This window comes from Antechinus flavipes, chromosome 4 (genome assembly GCF_016432865.1).
Source record: "Antechinus flavipes isolate AdamAnt ecotype Samford, QLD, Australia chromosome 4, AdamAnt_v2, whole genome shotgun sequence".
In the NCBI taxonomy this organism is placed as follows: domain Eukaryota; kingdom Metazoa; phylum Chordata; class Mammalia; order Dasyuromorphia; family Dasyuridae; genus Antechinus; species Antechinus flavipes.
This window is the reverse complement of record NC_067401.1, coordinates 16,551,865-16,575,215: the sequence shown is the minus strand read 5'-3', so window position 1 is coordinate 16,575,215 and position 23,351 is coordinate 16,551,865. Positions and strand designations below refer to the sequence as shown.

At 41.7% G+C, this 23,351-nt stretch overlaps 1 protein-coding gene across 1 annotated transcript in view; it reads left to right on the top strand.

Annotated features, from left to right (window-relative positions):
- The first annotated feature begins 12,525 nt into the window (after positions 1-12,525).
- Positions 12,526-23,351, top strand: part of LOC127558660 (NADPH--cytochrome P450 reductase) — an 81,960-nt gene continuing 71,134 nt past the window's right edge. Inside the window, exon 1 of the mRNA XM_051991890.1 lies at positions 12,526-12,756. The gene's annotated coding sequence lies outside the window, so the exon portion shown is untranslated. The remainder of the gene's footprint in view (positions 12,757-23,351) is intronic.

Sequence of the window (23,351 nt, the reverse complement as noted above, 5' to 3'; positions counted from 1 at the left end):
AATTTCATGAAAGAAAATGATAATAAGCAACATTATTAGCTGTGTGACCATGAGCAAGTCATTCTTATCTACTGATTCCTTTCCTATGGCCTCCAACACATCCAAGTCTCTCCCATCCTTAAGAAAACCTTTACAAGCTCTAGTGGTATGCTAAGAAATATTTAACAAATGGTTAGTATACAATGGACACACTTTTAGGTTTAATGTGTATTATTAAAATTTTCTCCATCATTTTCCTAAGTCTAGACAATCAGCAAAACGAATCATGCCTCGATTTGTGGCATTTGCTGATTTCTGAGGTAAAAGTTCACACTAAAAACATAATAATTGCTCAGCTGGTTCTGTTGGCTCCAGTTGACTCCAACATCCTCTCAAGCTATCGCCCAATATCTCTCTTCGCTTTCTCAGCCAAACTCCTAGAAAAAGCAAAACTGTCTTCTGTCACTTTCTCTTCTGTAACTCACTCCTCAGCAGCCAAATCATTCAATGGAAACTATTCTCTACAAAAATCCCAGCGCTCTCTTAATTGTCAGATCTGATGGTCTTTTCTCAATTCTCATTCTTCTTGACCTCTCTAGGGCCATCAATGCTTTGAACATGCTCTCCTTCATATTCTTGATTTGGGGGGTTTTCGTGGGATTATTTTCTCCTGGTTCTCCCTACCTGTCTGACTGTTCCTTCTCAGCATCCCTTGCTGACTCATCATTCATCATCACGTTCCCAAACTATGGGAACTCCCTAAGATTGATCTAGCCTCTCTTCTCTTTTCACTTTATAACTCTCAATAACTTCATCAGCGACAATGAGATTTCATTATCCTCTCTGCAGATGACTCACAGACCTAAATATACAGCCCTAACCTCTCTCCTAGACTTTAATCCTGCATCACCAATTGCCTAAACATTTCAAACTTGTTGCACAGGTTGCTTTTGACTCATTTAAGTCACGTCTGACTTTCTGTGACCCCATTTGGGGTTTTCTTGGCAAAGATACTGAAGGATTGTAGATTGTTGCATCTAGGAGAATGATAATGATGTGTAAGGGACACGTCTTCAAGAGACAGCCTATGAACATGCAGAGACCTCCTCTGATAGGTTCTGATTAGCTAACCATGTGATGAGAGATTTTGTGACTGGCCACAGTCATTCAGAAAGGATTTAGACTTTCAGCCTCTGGTCTCTGCCTCTGTGCTCCTGAAGAAGCTCAGTGACCATTGATAGCAGAGCCCATGACTCTGTGAGAAAGCTCCTCAGCGTACTATCATTAGAGAGCTCAGGTTTGCAGCTATCACAGAACCAATGTCTGATTCCTGGGATCCCATTCAATGGTAGCCAATGACACCAGTCATAGGTTTTCCATCACTCATACCACTTGGTGGGATCAAGGCTGAGCAGGAACTGTGCTGAGTTTTGAGCCTAATTCCCATCTTCTCCCTTGCCCCCCAAAAAACCCCAACATAGCTTGGGGAGAATTATGCTCCTGAGGTGCTGAGGAAAAAGTTAGTTCTTGATATATCTTTGAAATGAATATGATTTAGTAAAACAAATCCAATTTTAAGTGAGTTAAACAGAACTGGAGATGCTGATCACTGGCCCAAAGTAGAGAGAACACAGCAATGAGGACTTGAACGGATGGAAGGGAAAAGAAACGCCCACTCTCAAGAGTACTCTAAAACTTCATCGGGGAGATATAAGGGGCCTGGAAGTCCAGTCCCACCCATCCCAGCTTTTTTGAATTCAAGCCACCTGAAAACACCATCAACAGCTTAAATTTCAGTCCTCTGGTCATTCAAATATAAATTCCTATTTAGGAAAATCTATCCAACTCTTCAGGTCCAAGAAAAGTTAGATGAGCCTACATGGCAGGTCCCTGGAGAATACTGCTCCAACCATAACCTTTCACCCCCCCATATCCAGGGACAAGGTCAAATCTAGAGCACAGTTTCAATACTATTTAGGAAAATCTATCCAAACCTGCAGGTACAAGACCCTAAAAAAGATTAGATGAGCCTGCATGGCAGGGCCCTTGGACCATACTGCTCCAACCATAATCCCCTCCTATCCCCCCCACACCCCTATCCAGGGACAAGGTCAAGAATTGTCAACTTCTGTCACTGCAGATAAGAAGAATGCACTTATGATGAAGATTAACTGCTCATAGAACACCTTTTAAAAAAGAAGCAAACCATCACAAGAAAAGACCCAATAAGACATTAGGGGACATAAACAAGTAGGACAAGTTGGGTTTTACTTTTAAATTTAATCTGTATCTTTTAAAAACAAACTATATATGAAAATTCACAATTTCATATAAAATTTTATTGCTTTGCTTATTGAAATTTCTTTCATTTGTTGATTGTTTTCCAAATTTAAAAAATAATAATTTTAAAGAAATAAAAGGCTCCTCGGTAAGTCAAACCTCAATTGTGATCTCAAATCAAGGAAGAAGATTACTGATTTCACCCAAGGGAAATTCCCTGAAATCTCTAGTGTGCTAAAATGGGAATAGAGACACAACTGATCTGCCAGCTCCTCTCCATGCTTCTTCCTGAAATCTTTCACTACAGAGATCTCTTTAAGAGAACCTGGGAGGAGTTCTTGAAACTAGGAAGCTAGATGAGCAAGGATCTCCTCTCCCAAACTCTTAATTAGTTCCCCCTTTTACATAGACATGGAGCATTGAGTAATCTTTTTCCATCAGTGAGAAGTCTTTTTTTTTTTTTTTTTTTTTTTTTTTTTTTTTTTTTTTTTTTTTTTAATAAATTTTATTTTATTTAATAATAACTTCGCATTGACAGAATCCATGCCAGGATAATTTCTACACGACATTATCCCTTGCAATCACTTATGTTTCGTTTTTTCCCCTCCCTCCCTCCTCCCCCCCCCCCCCCCCAGGATGGCAAGCAGTCCTATATATGCTAAACATGTTGCAGTATATCCTAGATACAATACATATTTGCAGAACCAAACAGTTCTCTTGTTGCACAGGGAGAATTGGATTCAGAAGGTAAAAATAACTCGGGAAGAAAATCAAAATTGCAAATAGTTCACATTCATTTCCCAGTATTCCTTCTTTGGGTGTAGCTGTTTCTGTCCATCATTTCTCCAATGAAACTCAGTTAAGTCTCTTTGTCAGAGAAATCCACTTCCATCAGAATACATCCTCATACAATATCGTTGTCGAAGTGTATAATGATCTCCTGGTTCTGCTCATCTCACTTAGCATCAGTCCATGTAGGTCTCTCCAAGCCTCTCTGTATTCATCCTGCTGGTCATTCCTTACAGAGCAATAATATTCCATAACGTTCATATACCACAATTTACCCAGCCATTCTCCAATTGATGGGCATCCACTCATTTTCCAGTTTCTAGCCACTACAAACAGGGCTGCTACAAACATTTTGGCACATACAGGTCCCCTTCCCTTTTTTAGTATCTCTTTGGGGTATAAGCCCAATAGAAACACTGTTGGATCAAAGGGTATGCACAGTTTGATAACTTTTTGGGCATAATTCCAGATCGCTCTCCAGAATGGCTGGATTCGTTCACAACTCCACCAACAATGCATCAATGTCCCCGTTTTCCCGCATCCCCTCCAACATTCATCATTGTTTTTTCCTGTCATCTTAGCCAATCTGACAGGAGTGTAGTGATATCTCAGAGTTGTCTTAATTTGCATTTCTCTGATCAATAGTGATTTGGAACACTCTTTCATGTGAGTGGTAATAGTTTCAATTTCTTCATCTGAAAATTGTCTGTTCATATCCTTTGACCATTTATCAATTGGAGAATGGCTTGATTTTTTATAAATTTGAGTCAGTTCTCTATATATTTTGGAAATGAGGCCTTTATCAGAACATCAGTGAGAAGTCTTATGCAGTAAACTTGAGCCCTGGGGTTACATAGATATATATATATAACTGGATACAAAATAGATGACTTATCTCCAGAGATCAGGACTGGCAATCATCTAAAAGATGGAGCTTGAATTGTGCCCCGAAGGAAATTAGGGACATAGGTGATGTCGGAGAGATAAAGGGGCATTTCAGTCATGAGAGACAGACCGTATGAAGACACACAGACAGAATGTCATCCATGAGGGATACTAAGAATGCTACCTTGACTGAATCGTAGAATGCATCGAGGGAGAAAAGTAGAGCAAATATGGAAAGATAAACGGGGACTACATTGCAAAGGACATTAAATATCAAATAGTATTTGATCTAGAAGTAATAGAAGGTTCTTGAGTAGGGGAGTGACATGGTCAGAAATGTTTTTTTAGAAAAATCATTTCAGCAGCTGTGTGAAGGATGGATTGGAGAAGGGAAGGGCTTGAGGGTGAGAGGCCAAATAGCATCATTGGAATCATCCATACCAGGTTATCTTTAATTCTTGGGAGAAGAGAGGAAAAACCTGATCTTCAATGTACAAACCTAGTTGGCCAGGCAAATGGAAAAAAAAAATAGACTCACCTGCTGAACTCAGGTCGGAGGTAGAAGTGGGAGAGCTGACTTTGAATCTCACCTTTGTCCCCAGATTGAAGAGGAAAGCTCAAGTGATATTAATGATGAGAGGGCTGAACTTGAGAGTCAGGATGTCTATTCGCTTTCTGAATTCCCATCCTCAGTTTCCCCATCGACAAAATAGGTTCAATAATTCTTGCTCTTCCTCCCCCCCCCCCAATTTGTTGGGAGTAGTTTTTCCAAACCACAAGTGTCAGAGAAAGGGGAACTGCTGGTTACACAGCAATTTGTAATAAAAATGCTTTCTTTGTATTTGGAACTCAAAATTTTTAAAATGTCTGTTTAAAATTGTTTTTATTTGTAATTGGGGAAAAATAAAATACTAAGTAATTGAAAATAAAAAATAAAGAAAATGTTAAAAATGCTTTCTGTAAGCTGAGCCAGAGCCATCTACTAATGTTTACCAGGCAACTATCTGTTCTTCCATCTCTTGCATAGGCAAGGCAGGATCCTGTCAAGGCCAACATGAATATCTAGTCTATTTTTAAGACTTTTTCTCTATATCAATGACTAAATTGGCATTCTGGTGCCAGTCTGTCCTACGTGAGGACTGAAAATAGCGTGAACCCCTTTCTCCCAGGAGCTCTAAATCTGAGTTTTCATAACAAATGTGAAATCCAAGGTCATGGACAAACATTCATTAAGCTCGTTTCTCTCACCAAGGGGTTAAATAAACTAATTCTGAGCTGAGGGAGTCAAGGGCAAGAACTGGCTCCCGTCCCAGACAATGCACCTGGTGGTTTAAGAAAGGTTGTAAGAGCTGTTCTTCCATTTCTTTCCCTAGCTTCTGTTGGGTGAGAAAGATGGCAACATTCATCATTCAACAAACATGTATTAAACACCTGCTGGGTACAATTCTATAGGAAAACAAAAACAAAAATAGAAGACATTGCCTTCAAGTAACTTATGTTCTACTTTGTTGATACACTATAACATGTACACAGCTCAGGGTATATGTATATACATATACAACTTATATATAATATTTATATATATATTATATACACATATATACAGTGTATATATTATATATCTATATAGGTGTATATACAACATGTGTATATATGTATGTGTACATGTATACAGTGATATTATATACATGTTTATATAGTGTATGTGTATGTACATATGTATGTATACAGTGATATTATATATCTATATATATGTTTGTACAGTATATATATACCTTATATATGGATATATTTGAAATTTACTTCAAATATAAGATATTTAAGGAAAGAAAGAGCAATAAAAATTGGGGGTTGGGATGGAGAAACCAGCTATGGCAGCTCTTGAAGAAGGTTTGTATGATAGAGTCGATAATCGAGAGTCCCCGAGTTCAAATATTACTTCTGCTGTTTGGACATTTCACTTAACATCTCTGGGTCTCAGTTTCCTCATCTGTACAAATGAGGAAATCGGAGAAGGTGGCTTGGTCCTATGACATTATTCTCACTGATCTCAGCCGTTTCCATTTTTTCACTCCCATAACAGAAGGAACTTTCATTTCAGTAAGCTAGCAAACAATGGAGGCTGGCTGACTACTTCTTTCTTTTGATTCATCCTTTTTAATTTTGAACTTCATCATCTTCACACACAAACATTTCGGGGTTCAGATCCTGACTCTGTTGCTACCTGCGTTGCCTGGGACAAATTTTGTTCATCTTTGAGCCTCCGTGTCTTCCTGTGTGGAATAAGCGGGTCAGACCTGTCAAGATCTCAGGGGATGCCCTGTTTTGCAGAGCTGAGACCCAGCAGGCAGTCTGTGCCCTGAGACTGGCATGATAACAATCCGTTGTGCTTACCCTCTGGATGATCTCTTCCTCTGACAAAATCACCTTATTCCTGCGATTCTATTTCTGTAAATCACACCATTATTCTCTGTATCACCCTAGACAAGTCATTTCACTTCCCCAGACCTCAGTTTGCTCATCTATAAAATGGGGAAGGCCTTCTAAGTGATCAGAAGGCCACTCTTGGCTCTAAATCTATAATCCTCCAGCTCCATTTAGTGGTTTTGCATCCACCCAAACTAGCGGAGGGTCTGGTTGGTAGTAGGTGCTTAATAAATGCTTGTTAATTCGTGAATCCTGGAGTCACTGTTGACTAAAAGAGAAGGTTGCTTTTGGAGGAGTTCAGAAGGCAAGAGCCTTGAAAATAGGGTGTCAAGAAGAATTACAATTATTGGAAAAAGATAAAAGGAAGCTGGTTCTGGAGCAAGGGGGCTGAAGAACACAGCATGGATTCATTCGGAGGGCAACCAGTGGGGGAGCGGGGGGCCAGGGCAAGGCAGAGAAGGAGCAGCGAGGAAGGGAGCTTCAGAGAGGGAGAGGGAGCCGGTGGGAGACTCCCAGGTTCCTAATGGCAGAAGGTGGAATGCTCCGGCCTGCCTCCGGAATGCTTAAGTGGGTGCTTCACCCATGTGGAATGTCTGTGTGAGCAGGGCGAGACCTGGGCCTAAAAGGTACCTCCCACATCACTCATCCCCGGCCTGAGAGCCTGTTCTGGACAAAGACCTGGGCTAGGTCAGGACTCCGATGGAATCCTCCATGAGGAAGTTCCCTCCCGTGGTGCAGATTGCAGCCCACCCATTCCTGCCCATTCCGTGAGACTTGGGTACCTTCCCTTGCTGGGGGAAGTCTGGAGGCCCGTCTCCCTTCTTGCCCATGTTCTAGCACCGAGTGGCTGCCCACCTTCCACCCCTTCCTTTTCTACCTTGTCTGCCTAGCAAGGACTTCCTTTATAACATTCTTTTCCCCTGACTATAGAGTGTGTGTGAGGAGGGGGAAAATAGAGAGTGGGAGGGGGAAGAACAACTTGTTCCTTAGGATCACGGGGGAAACCACTGTTGTCCTGTCAAGGCCCCCGGGGCCAGGCCCGTCTCCACCCCCTCCTGCAGGATCAGATTTATTTATCTGATGGCAATATTGTTGTATCCTCCCCTTCGATTTCATGACTGACGGTGACCCAAATATTAATGACAACTTCATGTGTGAGGAGCCCTGCCAAGGACATCGTCAGGGAACCGAAGCCTCGGGAAGGGCCGGCGGCTGAGTCTGAAGCAGGGGACGGCAGACGGACAGGCTCTCAGCTTCCTGGGCCCCTTTTCTCAGCTATAATTTGAGAAGTTTGGTCTCTGTGACCATGTCACAAGGGAGCTTTCAATTCTAGGTCTACACAAACACATGTAGATAAATATAGAGTGTGTGTGTGTGTGTGTGTGTGTGTGTGTGTGTGTGTGTGTGTCCACTGATGGGCCAGCTCAACAGGGTGCCGTCTAACGACATGTTGTAATCTTGTAGATTATCTGATAGGTAATATATATAATCTTATAGAAATAGAAATAAAGAGAGAAAATACAACCCGATCATTACATTGCATGAACTGATGCTGAGTGAAGTGAACAGAACCAGGAGAACACTGTACACAGTCACAGCAAGGGTGTGCGATGATCGGCTGTGATGGCCTTGGCTCTTTCCGGCAATACAGGGATCCAAGACAATTCCAACAGACTTGGGATGGAAAATCCCACCCGTGTCCAGAGAGTGATAGCCAAAGGATGCTATTTTCACCTTTTGTTGTTGTTTTTTCCTTCTGAGTTTTCTTTCCCAACATAACTCCTGGAAATGTGTTAAGAATTGATTGCACTGTACTGGTCAACCTACCATCTGGGGAAAGGGGTGGGGGGAAGGAGGGGAAAATGGAACAAAAGGTTTTGCAATTGTCAATGCTGAAAAATTACCCATGCATATGTCTTGTAAATAAAAAGCTATAAAACAAAACAACAACAACAAAAAAGAATTGATTGTACATGTATAATCTGTATCAGTTTGCTTATTGTCTCGGAGAGGGGGGAGGTAAGGGAGAGTGAGAGAAGAAATTGGAACTCAACATCTTATAAAAATGAATGTTGAAAACCATCTTTACTTGTCATTGAATAAATAATATATCATTAATTTTTTTAGAAAGAGCTTACATTGATTCAAGCCAACAAGTATTATTTACTAATACTTTATATTTATATAGTGCTAACTATGCAGCAGACACTTTACAATTTTTATCTCATTTGATCTTCACAACACTCCTGGAGAAAGGTGCTGTTTGATCCCCATTTTACAGATGGGAAAATAAATCACACATGAATTAAGGGGCTTATCACAGAAGAGGTAGAGTTCAAACTCACAACCTTTGATTCCCAACCAATGATTTTTTCCCATTGTACCGGAATCCCTTTTTGCTGTTTTAAAAATCAGAAGTTCCCGAGTGTCTGTGCTGAATGATGTTAGGGGGACATTAGAAATACCTGGAGGACACCCATTTTTTCAGAGGAGGAAACCAAGGAAACCAGAGAGGGGAAGGGACCAACTGGAAGCCGAAAACCTGCTCTGGCAACAACCCCCACCCTCTGTCCTCTTTTTCTTTCCTTTGCCCTGCCCTGTTGTTCCCTTCCCTCTCCTCTCCCCTCCCCACAACTCACACTTCCAGTTTCATTCTGGCCAGACATGACTCTCAAAAGTCATTTGTCTGAGTCCTTGTTGGAGGTGCCTCGAATCCCGGTTCGATCCTGGAGGCTGATGCTGAGAGCAGGCTGTTCTGCCTCTCAGGACAGTTCTGGAGCCCCAGCTCAGGGCTCCTCATCTCCAGAACCGGCACACAGGGCGATCATCCTTTCTGTGTTCGCTGGGTCTGTGATCTCATTGATGTGGTTCTTTTCCCCAACTGGAGACACCGCAACCATTGGAATCATTTTATCCTCAGAAACTATTATCGGTGTCCTCCCATAAACCATCCCTAGGGATCCACCCAACATGTTGAGTGCCTTTCAGAGCTCTTAATATTGCACGCCTCCCAACAGGGCATGATTGTGGCCCATCTTTGTGGCGCTGATCTGGATTGTCCATTCCTCCTTTGACATTGGCTGGGTGACCCTGAGTGAGTCCCTTAATGATCTGGTACTTGAGGCAGTTCTCTGCATTGCAAAGAAAGTGTTGGTTGAAGGAAGGAGTTTCTGATATCAAGGAAATCAGAGGCCGGTCGTTACCTGGAGCATTTCTAGAGGACTTTAAAGTTTACAAAGCACTTTAAATGAAATGATGTTTACAATTTACCTTATCTGTTGGCTCATCCAATCATCATAAGGATTGTAGGTGCAGCTGCTACTATGCCCATTTTACAGCAGAGGAGACTGAAGAGCAGAGAGGCTGAGTTAAAAAAAAGTTCCCTAGCTAGTAAGGGTTGGAATTGGGAGTAAAAATCACGTCTTTCTAATTCTGAATTCAGCCCTCTCTTTGCTACAAGAGATTGCATTCCCCCTCTTCCTGCTGGAATTTTAGCTATCTAATCCCAATAATCCTCCCCCTCCCTCTCCCTCTTCCTGTCCCTCCCTCCCTTCCTCCTTCACTTTCTATCTCTGTCTCTATTTCTGTCTCTGTCTCTCTGTCTCTCTCTGTCTCTGTCTCTCTTTCTGTCTGTCTGTCTGTCTGTCTGTCTGTCTGTCTGTCTGTCTCTCTCTCTCCCCCTTTCCCTATCTTTATATCTGTCTCTCTTCTTCCCTCTGTCTCTCCATGTGTCTCTGCCTCTTTCTCTCATGCTCTCACTTTTCTCATGTATACCTTATTTGAGACTGTCCCAATTTTTGCAAAATCTCGAAGATCATCCAATTTCCGTGATCTCTCCAAGTCCTCTTCTGTCTCCTCCTATTCCCTATTTCCCCCTTCCCCCATTCTTTCCCTCACCACACTCTGCTAAGTTGCTCCCTCTCCTTCAGGAGGGAGCCCACAGAGTGGGTCACCCCTTCCTCCAAGTAAATGCCCAAATAAGTTCCCATGTTTGATTTGGAGACAGTTCGAACCTGAATTCTTTCAGAGATGATGCCCTAACCCATGCCCCGTACCCCAAAATCTATGGCACACCCCAATATTTATGAAACACCCCAACATTTCTACTCAGGACTTTGAAACAACAAGATGCCAGAAGGGACTTTGGGGATTGCTTGAGAGTAAAGTTGTTTCCCTTCCCTTCCGGACCCTCAGGGAAGATAGGAATTGGATTCTTTTTTAGAGCAGTTGGGGAGCAGCTAGATGGTACAGTGGTTAGGGCACTAGCCCTGAAGTCAGGAGGACCTGAGTTCAAATCTGATCTCAGACACTTAACACTTCCTAGCTGTGTGATCCTGGGCAAGTCACTTAACCCCAACTGCCTCAAGAGGAAAAAGAGCAGTTGGGACTCCTGGGGCAAGGAAAGGCAGGGGCCCCAAGAAATCTCCCATCTATTGCTTTCCATCTGTTTACCAGTTGGTCACATCTATCTCAACCTACTTAAATTGTATAACACCATTGTCATACTGGAATGGGGGATGGGGGGAGTTGATTAGGAGGAAAGAAAGGAGAAAACTGTAGAGAATGGTCCTGTTTGGGGAGAGAAGCTCAATTGTGAAAGCACTTGAGAAAGAAGGGAGTAAGGAAAGGGCAAGGTACCCCGAACAAACTGACCTCTTTCAGTGTTGTTAGGCCCTGGTTTCCTGGACTTAGATCACTGAGGTGAATAGACCACTGACACAAGAGACACAGCCTAGTTGGTGGAAAGAGCACTGGATTGGGAGTTAAAAGTCTTAGGTTCAAATGCTGCCTCTGACACTTCCTACTCCTCTAACACTGGGCAAGTCACTGTGTAGAATTACATGACAATTATGAATTTAGAAATAAGAATAACTAAAAAGGGTTTTCATCCAACTGTCAGAGAGGATCATGACATGAAGAAGGTTAAAAGCCTCAGTGGTCTTGGGAACTGGATTAGCCCCAACCATCCCCAGCAGAGTCTTTCATCAATGGAATGGGCTGTTTTCCTCAGTAGCCGACTCTCCCTCACTGGCAGGCTTTAAGTAGAGTCTCCTCAGGTAGTTTAAGGAGGAAATTCCTGCTCAGGTAGAGTTTGGACTAAAAGATCTCCTGAATCCTGGGACCCAGCTGTGAGACCCTGTGATTTGGACATTCTCTCTGATCCTCCATTTTCTCATTTGTAAAATGAAGGAATGGACTGGATGACCTTTAAAGTCTCTTTCAGTTCTAAAGCAAAGGTCTTTGGTCCCTTAACTGCTCTGGACTCAGTGTCTTCCCCTTATAAAATCTCTTTCAGTCCTAAAGCTATAATTTTGGTCCCTTAATCTCTCTGGATTCAGTGTCTTCCCCTGTATAAAGTCTCGTTCAGTTCCAAATCTATGATCTTTGGTCCTTTAACCTTTCTGGACTCAGTTGTCTTCCCTGTATAAAGCCTCAGTTCTAAAGCAAGGGTCTTTGGTCCCTTAACCTCTCTGAGTCTTGGTGTCCTCTAATAAAGTCTCTTTCAGTCCTAACGCTCTAATTTTGGTCCCTTAATCTCTCTGGGACTCAGTGTCCTCCCCTGTATAAAGCCTCAATTCTAAAGCAAGGGTCTTTGGTTCCTTAACCTCTCTGGGACTCAGTGTCCTCCCCTGTAGAATGCTGGGATAGGACTAGAGGGAGTCCTTTCCTGTTCCAGATTCTTTGAGGTGAAAAGGACTGAATTGGCTCACCAATGGTCCCACAGGAAGGAAGCAAGCAGGAAGGATTCTTCCAAGCACCTACTGCTTTTCCCATTGTGGCCCCCCTCTCCCACCTGTGGGCATTCAGCCCATAGATCTTGGGAGAGAGAAAGCCTTAGCTCCCGTTGAATCTCCTAGCTGCCTTCCCCCTTGATCCAGAGGAACACTTCCCAGGTCTTCCCGTTTCAATTCCCTGAGCTTTCCATGCAGCTGGAGTGAAGGGAGGAGGAAAAAGGGGAATGCTGATTGGCCATCACTGGGCAGTCAATGTCCCTGGAATCCAGGGGTTGTTATTGTTGTGCGTCAATTCAGGGGCGCAACAGGCTGTTGGCTCGAGAGAAACTGCCAGCTCCTGAAAGAGGAAGAGGGAGGAGATGGGGGCTGGCCAGGGGAGCATAATCTCTATAGCCCCTCCTCTTCTCCTCCCATAAAAACAGTCAGAGGTTCAGAGATTGGAAAAGACCGGAAAGGAAAACTCAGTGGAGCACCCCTTGGGCACTCTCTCTGACGCGCCTCTGGCACCCCAGCTCCCGCAGCCCTGAGAAGGCTCGTGGACCTGTCCAAGAGGAACCTCCTAGGGAGAGTGCTTCAGCTTTCTGGACACTGCCGGTCCAAGTGCAGCTTCCCCTTCCCCTCCGGAAAGTCCTCCTGAGCCTCTACTCCAAGAAGATCCCAGGTGAGTGAGTTGCTCAGTCAGCCCTTGAGTCCCTTCTTCCCGTACTTTGCTCTCCATCACTGGAGGGGAGACTGCCCCTGTGTTTCCTCCCATAATGTCCAATGCTGTGGTGGGCAGGGGGGTACAGTGAGGGGGATGGGGGAAGCGAGGGGCTACACACTGCCAGGGATGTTTGGTGCTCATGATGTCCAGTTCCCAAGACCACTGAGATTTTAACCTTCTTTGTGTGTCATGATCCACTTGTGGACCCCTTTTTAGTTATTGTTATTCCTAAATCCATAATCGAAAGAAATGCTAGATTTCAGTGAAAGGTTAGTGAAAAAGATGGATCTGGTTTTATTTTTGATCTTTCGCATTCATGTACGTTGAAATTTATCTACTGGTTCAAGGGGTGTGTGGAACCCAGTTAAGAACTCCTAATGTCATCCAAAGCCCCTATTTTCCAGAGGGCTCAGAGAAAGCCAATAATTTGGCCAAGATCACACAAATTGCTAGCTGAGCTGAGATTTAAGCTCCATCCCTCTGACCAGTGGGGAGCCCACTTGGACCACTGAGCCTCAGTATCTGGTGGGCGATAAATGCTTAATAAAGATGTAGATTAGATGTAACGTGCTTCCTTTCCCAGCTCTTATTCACAATAAACACAAACACACACACACACACACACACACACGTCCTCTTGCATGCAAATATTACAGTGATTCATGTAATGATAGAACCAGATCTTTTAAGGACAGCTTCTGTATGATTCTCCAGAGAGCCTGGAAACTGCTTTTCCACACATGAAAACTGGGAAAAGGGTATGTAGTTCCTGGCTCCCCTCACTTCCCCCTGCCCTCTTTCGAGAGAGCTCTTTCTTTCTGAGTTTGAGCTTCTGAATTCCCGAGTCTGGCACTGTTGGATTCTGAATCGCAATCACTGTCGTATGTTTGTATAATGAATCTCCCTGTTGGAAAAGCCAGTTTTGGGAGAAGTTGGTGGCCACAGACAAAGAAAGGTGAAGAAGCTGGGAGGAAGGGAAGGTGAGAGATGGAAGAGAGTATGTTATATAAGACCACACAGTGACAGAGCTAGCCCCAGGATCCTGAGTAGCTGAATAGGAGGTAGAAAGTGCAGGGTGGAAAGCAAACCTTTCCTGTCAGAGGTCTTAGACCCCCGAGCTTAGAGACCATTTAGATCAATTTGTTCTGAGCAAGAAGGGAGAGGGGCAAGCCTGACCTGTGACCACCACTGGGGATGCCAGCTAAAATGAAAGACTGAGAGACACGAGAGGGAGAAGGACAGAGGCTCAGACTGGGGAAGCAATTGGCTCCAAGGTCAACAGTGAGTAAATGGCAGAGCCAAAGTCAGACCCAAGGCTTCCACTGCTCCATCCCAGGCTCTTCCCACCACCCCGGGCTGAAGAGGAAGCCCAGGACCACAGCTATCAAATTTTGAGGTTCACCTCTTGCCACCGGGACGATCTAAGCTTCCAAAGCAAAGAATGAGGGATGGAGAGAGGCTGCCTTGCCATGCCTGTAAAGGAACAGAGAATGGGACTTTGCAGAACAAGGGGAGGAAGCCAGCTATTTTTCTATGAACGTATGTGGGCTAAAAAAGGATAAAATCAATGACATGATGGGCTTGAGGTAAAATGAGGCTCATGTTCTGGACAGTACGGAGGGACAGGGTTATCGGCTCCGTCTCGGTTGACTGGGTGACATTTGTCTTTTTCTGGAACTCTAGAAGATGATCAGGGTTAGCCTAATTATAGATCTAGATCCAGAAAGGATCTGAGAGACTATCTAGAACCACTTCTTTTTCTGGTGAGGAAACTGGTGAGATTCTCTCATGAAAATGTATTTCTGCTCTAGTGCCTCTCCTAACTTGTGATGGTCCAGTCAAGATCACCCAATTAATCAGTCATTTTGCATTAACTGTCTCCTATGTACCAGGAACTATATTGGTGTTGGGACTTACTAAGACAAAAGTCACATAGTTCCTGCCCTCAAGAAACTTGTATTCTAAAATTTATTTTTCCATTAAATTTAAATTTACCTTTTCCCCCACTTTTCCATGCTTCAGGTTTTCCATATGTAAACTGAGGAAAACAATCTCTGCTTCTTCCCTTGCCCCAAAGGGAATGGTATAAAGACAGGGGGAAATAGAATAACAGCCAATAGAGATGTTAGAGCCCATGAGTCCAATAGTCATATTTGACAGAGTAGGACGCTGAGAAACAGTGAGAGAGTTTTATATAAGACCTGGCAGCTAACATCAGGTCTTTGATCCCAGCACTATTTGTAGGACATCACAACAAGAAAAGTGCTTGGGAAATGAAGATTTTTGTTTAAAGTCTTTTATCTTCAAAACATATGCACAGAAAGTTTTCAACATTCACCCTTGCAAAATCTTGTGTTCTGGTTTATTTTTCTACCTCTCTTCCCCTTACTCCCTCCCTTAGATGGCAACTAATCCAATATATGTTGAACATGTGCATTTCTTCCATACATGGGAAATGAAATAAATGTTCAGCAGTAGTTATTTGTAGAGTTTTAAGAGCTGTCTCACTCAGGAAGACTTAGATTCAAATGCCATCAATGACACATGCTGTCCAGATGACCCTAAGTAAATCATTTCATCTCTTAGTGCTTCCGCAAGAGCAAGGGCTGGTCTGCTTTGGTGGAGGGGGATTTTTCATGATCAATTCTTTCCACCAATAAAATCACAAGTCTAAAAAAAAGTATCAATAGAATGTGGGATTAGTGGTAGGTGGAGGCAAAGGATTAGGTCTCCTTTCCCAGCCCAAATAATTCCTTCTCTTTTCTTTAGCTCTGTTGACACTTAAATGGTGTTCTGCTTATATAACCCAACTTTGTATGCTCAGTAAAAATGGAAACAAACAACAATTGGAGATTAGAGATATATGCCCCAGGGGATGCTCAAGAGTGAGCTTGAGATGTTTTTTGGTCTTCCCCTCTCCCCCAGGGCTTTCAATGTGAGCCTCCTAGTACACTAAGGAGAATCCTAGCATATCTTCTCCATCACATTCCCAACCAGTCTATTTCTGGACTCCCTGGTTATGGGGAAAGGCCTGCTCTTGTCCATGGTGCCCTTTGGTCTTCTCCTGTCCCCAAGGTGAGAGGTCACCCTCTCCTGCCCAGTTACATGCTATCACGTGTTTTTAAGAACATTTTTGTCCTCTAATCATCAGTTCTCCTGCCAACTGAATCTTCACTTGTTGTTTTCCCTTTTATTTGAGAAGTTCTTCATCAATAACACTCCCTGGATCGATAGTGCAACTGGTATCATAAAGTAAAATAAAACAAAAAACAAGCAAACCATTGGCCCTCATTTGTATTCTTAGGAACCCTCCTGACCCCACAACTGCCCTGCTTTTTAAAGAGACTCGCACGCTTTTCCAGTTCTATCTCTTGAAACATACCACATTGTACTTTCTGGGCAATTAAAAGAGTTTGAAGAATGAGTCTGACTATGCTCCTATGTACTGACTTTTAAAACGTACTCCCTCTTCAAGGCATTTATCACTTACCCTTTTGTAGAATTGAGATAATTTAAATGTTTTTTAAAGAACTAAAGTAATTCATGAAAATCTATGTCTCTTTCTTCTTCCTTCCCACCATTTCCCCATTTCACTATGGCCTAACAAGTCATTTAACATTGAACTTAAAGGTAGAGAAAAGATGATTTTCATTACAACTTGATGATAAGATACTTTGAGGTTTATGGCGCATTTTATGTGTTGCAATTTAATTTAATTTTTCAACTAATAATTTTTTTTCTTCCCAACCCTCCAGTGGAAAAAAGAAAAAAAAGAAAAAAGAAAAACCAAACACAAATTCCCACACTGATCATATCTATAAATGTGTTTCTCTTTCTGTACCTTGAATCTATCCCTCTCTTCAAGCCAGAATCTTTCATCATGGGACTTTCAAAATCGTGGTCAGTCATTGCACTGATCGGAGTTCCAAAGTCTTTCATAATTTGTCTTTACAATATTATTTATTGTAAAACAAACAAACAAAAAACCATTCTCCTGATTGTGCCCCGCACAATACTTTAGGAATATTATCTCATTTCTCAGACTTTAGATAAGAATAGGAGGTGTTATTAAAAGCCTAGCTTAATCTCTCTAATGGATAGAGAATTGACTCCAGAACCAGAAAGACCTAGTGTCCTGACTCATTGTGACTCTAGACAAGCTGCTCTCCTTAAGAAAAAGTGCTGGCTTGAACTAGGAGAGGAGGTTTTCTCATCTGGAAGTTCCTTATACTGAGAATCCCCAAGGTTCAGTTCCTCTCCTATAGGTATTAATAGATGAGAAAATGAAATTTCAGATGCAGATTGACATCAATTTGTTAAGGACCTACTATGTACAGGGACAAAAGACAAAATGGATATATCTTCTGCCTTGTAGAAACACATGTGGTGATTGGCAAATTTCAGAGAAGTCACTCCAGATTATAATAAAAATAAGAATAGTTAGTGTTTAAGATTTTCAAAGAACTTTACATATGATATCTTACTTGATCCTCACAACAACCTTGGAAGGTAGAGAAGCTGTTATCCCCCTTTCACAGATGAGGATGCATCTGAAATACAATCAGTGATGGGCCCAGACTAATAAATGTTTGCATTGGGATTTGAACTCGGGCCTTTCTGAGTCCAGTGATCTTATTTCATATTATCTAGTATTATTCTGATTTTATAAATGAGGAAAGTGAAACACAATAAGGTTGGGAAGAAAAAGTATAGGCTGTCCAGTCAGAGGTCTTGGCTTCCAACCCTGGCTTTGACATTACCTGTGTGGGCCAGGTGGATTTATATGTGAATTCTACCAAACATATAAAGAACAATTAATTTCAACACTGTGTAAGCTATTTGGAAAAATAGAGAAATAAGAAGTTCTACCAGATTCCTTTTATGACACAGATCCAGTGCTGATCCTAAACCAGGTAGGGTCAAAATAGAGAAAGAAAATTATAGATCAATTTCCCTAATGAATATTGATGAAGAAAAAAATTTGACAAAAGCCAACACCCGTTAAAACACTAGAGAATATAAGAATAAATGGAGTTTTCCCTAAAATGATCAGCAGCATCTATTCAAAATCATCAGCAAGTAACATACGTAATGGGGATAAAGTAGAATCATTCCTGATAAGATCAGGGGTGAAACAAGATTGCTCACTATCACCATTACTATTCAATATTGTATTAGAAAGGTTAGCTTTAGCAATAAGAGAAGAAAAAAGAAATTCAAGAAATTAGAATAGATGGTATACTTGGAGAATCCCAGAGAATCAACTAAAAAACTACTAGAAACAATTCACAACTTCAGTAAATTTGTAGGATACAAAATCAGCATTTCTATGTTATTATATAGAATAACATATGTTATTACAAAGTCCAGATACAAGAGATACAAAGAGAAATTCCATTTAAAATAACTAGATAATATAAAATATTTGGGAGTCTACTTGCCAAGACAAAGTCTGGAACTATATGAACACAATTACAAAACATTTTCCAAATGAAGTCAGATGTGATCAACTGGAAGAACATCAAGTGCTCATGGGTAGACTGAGCTAATACAATAAAAATGATAATTCTACCTAAATTAATCTATTTATTCAGTGCCAGAACAATCAAACTCCCAAGAAATTATTTTACAGAGCTAGGGGAAATAGCAAAGTTCATCTGGAACCATAAAAGTTCAAGAATTTCAAGAGAATTAATGAAAAAATGCAAATGAAGATGGCCTAGCTGCATTAGACCTAAAACTATATTATAAAGGCACCACCTATTTGATGCTACGTCATTCTCTTAACTTCCATGGGCCCCTGTTTCATCATCTTTTAAAGGAAAGGAGGTTAGTCTTGATAACACTTAGGGCCCCATCCATTCAGAAATCTAGGATCCCATGATCATTGGACAGGGCAAAAAGAAATCTCCCCAGGGCAGACATTAGGGCCCCCCAGCACCCTTCAAGAGCTCATCTTTTATCTACAAAGCAAATTTTTTTTCACAGTGGATAAACCAGTTTTCTCTAGGAAACTGGAAGCAAATGCAAAGCAGCATGAGGTTTTACAAAAATAAATAATTGCCTTTCTGGCCATCATGTATAGTGTGATGGTAGAATAGCAGCAAATATTAATGGAGTTGGAGCGATAACTTACTCAGGGATCGGATCCTTGGGACAATGTCGGGGGCGGGGGGAGGGAGGGAGAGAAAAGCTGTTGTCCTGAAACCAACTGTGCCCCACTCCCAACAGCTAAATCATGAAAAGTCATTTTTAATTGTGATTGTAACACCGAACCTGAAGAGAGAGGTTTGGGAGAAAAGAGACAAAAGGAAAGGGAAGAGATATGAGGAGGGAAAGAGAGAATGAGAAAAGGGAAAAGAGGAGGAAAGGGGGTAAGAGGAAATGAGGGAGACAGAAAGAAAGGAAGGAAGGAAGGAAGGAAGGAAGAAAGATAGGAAGGAAAGAAGAAAAGAAAGAAGGAAGGAAGGAAAGAAGGAAGGAAAAAAGAGGAGAAGGAAAAAGGAAAGAGAAGGAGAAAGAAAAGGAGGGTAAAGAAGAGAGGGAAAGAAAAAGGAAAGAAAGGTGAAAGGAGAGAAAATGAAAGAGGAGAAAAGAATAAGGAAGGGGAAGAAAAGAGGAAGGAAAAGGAGGAAGGAGTGAGAAAGGAAGAAGGAGAGGAGGAGAAGAAGGGAGAGAAAAAGAGGAAAAGGGAAAAGGGGGTGAGGAAAGGACAGGAAAAGAGAGACAAAAGATAGTTGGGACAGAAAAAATACCCTCCAGATTAGTGAAGAGGAAGACTGGATAGGAGGGGGACAAAGAGACTAAGGGAAAGAGAGTCAGACAAGTGAAAAGCATGGAAAAAAATCTGAGGAGAGGAGGAGGAGAAGAAAGAGAAACCTCGAGAAAAGGAGGAAATAAAAGAAAAAGAGACAAGAACTAGTGAAAGGAGTGATTATCTTTAGAAAGGCTGACTCCTTATCCTTTTCAGGAGGGAGGGGTTGGGCAGGTGCTTGCACAGCTTGTCCTGGCAAGGAAGGAAGGTTTAAACCCCCAGAGCTTTCCCTAACTATGGGATTCAGAGGAAATTATGTAATTTCCCTGGGCCCCACAGCCAGGAATGTCTTAGATGTTCAGTCCTCAAATGTCATGGCCCCTTCTGCCCTGCCTTGTTTGCTTTGTTCTCTCCAGATTACACTGTCTGACCCTCCACCTCTGTACCCCTAATTCCCTTCTAGTGTACAGAGTTGTTCTTCCACTTAGCCCAGCTGGGCCTGATGCCAGGAAAAACTGCTCTCCCTGTACACTCCACAGCCCTCCCTCCCTCAGTTCCAAAGCTTCCACCAGCCCTCCAAGCCTCTGCCTGAGAAATCCTTTTTCTGGGCACGTTTTACTAGTTTCTGTGTGGATGGGTTAGCTCTTAAGCAAGCAAGCAAACAAGCAAAGAAACATTTATTAAGCGCTGCTGTGATACTTACCAAGAAAATTCCAAATGCAGCTGCTAACTAACAACCTTTTAATTTAGAAAGCATGGGAGATACACACAGACCAATCCAGCTGACTATGGTGCAAAAAACGGCACTAAAAATATTCATTAAGCATCTACTATGTGACGAGCACTGTATTAAACACTTTACAAATATTCCCTCATTTGATCCTTCCAACAACCTGGAGAAGGAGGTACTATTAGTTTTTATTTTTCAGCTTCTTTTCTTCCAGGGGCTCACCTTTTTTTTTTTTTTTTTTTTACATCTTGGATCCCCTTAGAAACAAAGGGAAGCCTATAAACCCCCTTCTCAGAAGTCTATTTTTCAATGAATATAATAAGATTACAAAGAAAATCAACCATTTAAAAATACAGCTATCAAAAAGTTTTTGCAACAAATTCAGGGATTCCAGGGTAAGAACTCTTATACAGAAAAGTCTGGGGATCAGGGAAAATGCTACCTGTAATCTGAGCATCTATAGTGTAAAGCTGGAGAAATGCTAAAAACTTGAATCTCCTCATAAGAAATAGCTGTTTTTTAAAAAGATGTAAATGACTTGTACAAACTCAGGCAGAATGAAAAGCAGACGCAGGAGACCAGAGTGTACTATGAGCACCACCACCGTCATCATAGCCTCCAAATAGCACTTTGGGGTTTGCAAAAAAAAAATTCTGTGTTATCTAATTTCACTCTTTTATTATTTATTAATTTATTTTTAATGCACGTTGCTTAATGAATCCCGTTGGGAAAGAAAAATCAGAACCAAAGGCAAAAACCATGGGAAAGAGAAAAAACAAAACAAAACAAACAACAACGGAGAAAAGAAATGAACATAGTGTGTGTTAACTTAATTCAATCTCCATAGTTCTTTTTTTGGATGCACGTGGCATTTTCTATCCACTGTTGGGATTGCCTTTGAAACCCATTTCATTCTTACCCTAGCCCAGGAAAGTGAGCGCTATTTTTTATTTTATACATGGGGATAAGAAAAGAAAAACAACTTTGAGAGACTTTAGAATCTGGTCAATACAAAAATAAAGCAGGAGACCAGAATCCTAAAGATGAAACATGTCACCTCCTTTAAATGCAGTGAGAGATGTACATGGTCAGGTATGGTCAACGTGGGAATTTGTTTTTGTAGGACTATGAATGTTGATCAGAGTTTAGTTTTTCATTTGTTGTTGATAAATGGGGGGGATATTATGAATGCATGTTAAAATAGAGATACTCTTTTAATGCCCCCTTCTCTACTACTTCCTAGCCCCATGAGTTCTGCTCACGCAGGGAGGAGGGGAATCTGCCCCCTCCCCATACAATTTTTATTTTTTGTTGAGGCAATCGGGGATAAGTGACTTGCCAGGTCACACAGCCAGGAAGTGTTAAGTGTCTGAGGTCATATTTGAACTCAGGTCCTCCTGACTTCAGGGGTGGTGCTTTATCCACTGCATCACCTAGCTGCTCCCTCCCTCCAAATACATTTTTAAAGATATAATTGATATATGGTAGAGATAGGTACAGGGCATATGGGAGTACGGAGGATAAAGTGCCACACCTGGAGTCAGGAGTCATCTTCCTGAGTTCAGATCTGACCTCAGATACTTCCTAGCTATGTGATCCTGAGCAAGTCAGTTAACCCTGTTTTACCTCAGTTTCCTCATCGAAAAAATGATCTGGAGAATGAAATGGTAAACAACTTTAGTATTTCTGTGAAGAAAACTCTAAATGGGTTCACTCAGCGTTAAACAGGACTGAAAAAACAGAACAACCACAGAGACACGTACCTGTTGCTAAGGAGACAGAGACACAAATAGTAGAGAGGTGAACTACAATACTGACAATTAACTGTAGGGAGAAAACAAGTGCTTTTGGAAAAGGAACAATAACCTGAGTTTTTCCTTCAAACACATTGTGATGTATTACACTTTCTTAGCCAATTGCAAGAGTCCTGGAATGATTTAGAATCAAGATGGAATCACTCAAGTTCAACGTTAGTTCAACAGAATTTCATCACATCTGTGCCAGGCACTTGTAGTAGGTGTTAGGGAAAAGAGGAAAGGAAACAAAAACATGTTTGATTTTCTGCAGACACAAGAATCATATTTCTCTTTTTCCTCTCTTCCTTGGTCACTGTCAATGTCTAGGGCGGGAGTTATCAATCTTCGATCTGTATTGTTAGCCTAGGGACATAGTTGATCCATCCTCAGGCCAGTGCAACAGTCAGAAGAGGATTGTGGGGAATTTGGCTGGGTATCAAATAGGAATTTCAAGTGCCTCTGACACCTTTACAAAGAGATTTTAATCTAGGGCCTCTGATTGGAGGATGACGATGTTGAATTTAAAGTGACAATTGTACCTCTTCAACAGGATTAGTCTGTGTGTGTATATATATATATTTACCAGCAGGTAACTAAGGATTCTAGTTCTAGCTCAGGGACTAATTAATTATGTGCTTTCAAGTATTTCAAAATAGTCATTCAAATACACAAGCATTTATAAAGCATCTACAATGAGCCAGGCAATGTGCATGAAAGATAGAAGATCACAGAGCATTTATTCCTGGACCATTTGACTCCAGCCCCTACTTTTCATGTATGTTACCCTCCTTTCTTAGAAGGTGAGCTCTCTGAGGGCGGGGACTGCCTTGGTTTTTACATGTGTATCTCAGTTCATCACTGTGTCTGGCATATAATAAATGTTTTCTCCTTCCTCCCCTCCCTTTCCCCTCCCCTTCCCTCTATTTTGAGCCAGAAGGTACCTCAGAAATCTAGTCTAATTCTTCCTTTTTTACACGTGAGGAAGCTCAGGCTCAAAGAGAAGGGAATTGCCTAAGGTCATATAAATAACACCATCAATCGGAAGATCCGTTAGGTCCCCTGACCCTAAAACCAGAGAATAATACAAGATTCAGTGACATGCTCAATACACCATCGCTTATTATAACAATTCTCCTCTGATGCCTCCTGGTGGCAGAATTTACTAAACTGGAAAGGCTGGTATCTGAGAGGTCTTTCAAGAGTCTAAGCTAACTGGTGATTTTTCTGGCTATGAATGAACAAAGAAATAAATTTTTAAAAATATTAATCACAT